The sequence below is a fragment of the Cricetulus griseus genome, chromosome 7 (assembly GCF_003668045.3).
Source record: "Cricetulus griseus strain 17A/GY chromosome 7, alternate assembly CriGri-PICRH-1.0, whole genome shotgun sequence".
NCBI classification, from domain to species: domain Eukaryota; kingdom Metazoa; phylum Chordata; class Mammalia; order Rodentia; family Cricetidae; genus Cricetulus; species Cricetulus griseus.
The window spans coordinates 60,291,346-60,293,324 of NC_048600.1; the positions used below are offsets into that span (position 1 = coordinate 60,291,346).

Genomic DNA, 1,979 nt, shown 5'->3' on the forward strand with positions numbered 1-1,979 from the left:
CAGATCAAAGATATTCCAGGTATCCCAGAATCCTGAAGCAAGAATATCACTTAACTACTAGTGGGCCTATAGACAAACTTCCCACCCGAGACTGCATTGGACTCCAAGCCAGGGCCCAACCCCCAGCTTTGTTTATTACTTTTCACAGATGGCATCTAGAAAATAATCATAATGACTTCCTCTTAAGCTCAGCTCCTGAGAGGTGGGTCCCACTCGGAGTCAACATGAGGATTTAGAAATGTTATTTCTGTTCCAGGCTGACCGACGCTGGCCATGGCATGGTGTTCATCCACAGCGATTGCAAGGTGTTCCGATTCTGCAAATCCAAGTGTCATAAAAACTTCAAGAAGCAGCAGAACCCACGCCAGGTCAGATGGACTAAAGCCTTCCGGAATGCAGCTGGCAAGGAGCTCATGGTAGATATCTCATTTGAATTTGAAAAACGTAGAAATTAACCTGTGAAATACCAGCGAGAGCTATGGAGTAAAACTATTGATGCAATGAAGAGAGGTGAAGAGATCAAACAGAAACGCCAGGCTAAGTTTATAATGAACAGGTTGAAGAAAAACAGAGCTGTAGAAGGTTCAGGACATCAAAGAAGTCAAGCAGAACATGCACCTTTTCTGGGCTCCTCTTGCAGGCAAAGGAAAGCAGCTGGAGGAAAAATTGGTACAGCGGTTACAGGAGGATGTGGACATGGAGGTTGCTTCCTAATGGTACCGCCTGCAACCAGCCCTGTGCACACTGGAAACCAGTAGAGGCTGTTGGTCCCTAAGTTATTGATTGGTTACATAAGGTCCTTCAGACAAAGGTGATGCACATGCTTCCTCCTTACATTGCAGCCTGTAAAAGCATCCATCGTGGGAACTAGATCTCAGCTCAATGTTCTACTTTACTGTGTTATCCTCAGAAAACATGAAAGTTTGTGTGTAAATGAAGGCATGAACTCTGAGCATAACATGATTGAGCCATTGCTTAATGGCACCAGGCAACATTACTGTACTGACTGTCTTGCTAGTGTGAAATTTGTAATGATGTAATATTTTCCTTGTACTAGGATTGCCTGTTTATTAGCGTTATTGAAGCAGAGGTCACAGCAAGGAACTAACCGTTCTCATGACAACCTCAGTCTCTTGTTTTGGTTTAGTCTGCTTAGTAGCTCCTTTGAGTTGCACACTGGCTGCATACAATGCTACAATGCAGCTAAATTATGCTGGGCTGTTTGTCTTGCTTCGGCCATTCTAATCGGCAGCTTGTGGATGTTGCATGGGGGGTGGAGGGGAGGACAGGTTGAATAAACTTTGCCTAAATAGTACCTTAAAAAAAAAAAGAAAAATCCTAACTTAGACACATGACTTTCATTGTTTCCTAATAAAGATCTCTGTTATTCCCTCTCTCCCACTTCCAAATCTGGAATCACAAGTTTTACTGTTATTCAAAGACAATCCAACTAGATGAGAAGGAAAATCAAGAATATTATTCTTTTCATTTTATTACTAATATGTGAAAATAGACTTTTTTTGGTTTTTTGAGACAGGGTTTCTCTGTGCAGCTTTGGAGAAAATAGACTTTTTAAAGTCAATATTGCATTCTAACACCAAAGAGATGATGGGAAGTAGAAAAGGATGAGATGATACTTGGTGCCAGAAAATTAGTTGAAAGCAAACTCATGCTCATCCTCTGGCAAATGGTATTCATCTTGGGTTCCAACTGTCCATTGGGGAGGCCTACTCCAACCTGTTCCCATACTCTCCCCTTTGATAATACTGGTAATATTTACAACTACACTTTTATCATCCTCCTTCCCCCATGGACTCTGTTCTGTGAGATCAGGAACGTACGGGTCTTATTTACTCCATGATGCCAGCTCCTAGCATGAAAGATTGTTAATAAACCTCTCGGGATTGTCACCAAGGCACGAATTTAAGGTAGCTTGATTATAGACAGATTGTGTGATTTGGTTGAATGGGGGTGCCCAC

General features: G+C 42.1%; 1 pseudogene; it reads left to right on the forward strand.

Moving 5' to 3' along the window:
- Positions 1–224: 224 nt before the first annotated feature.
- LOC100761940 lies at positions 225–714 on the forward strand (annotated as a pseudogene).
- Positions 715–1,979: the final 1,265 nt, after the last annotated feature.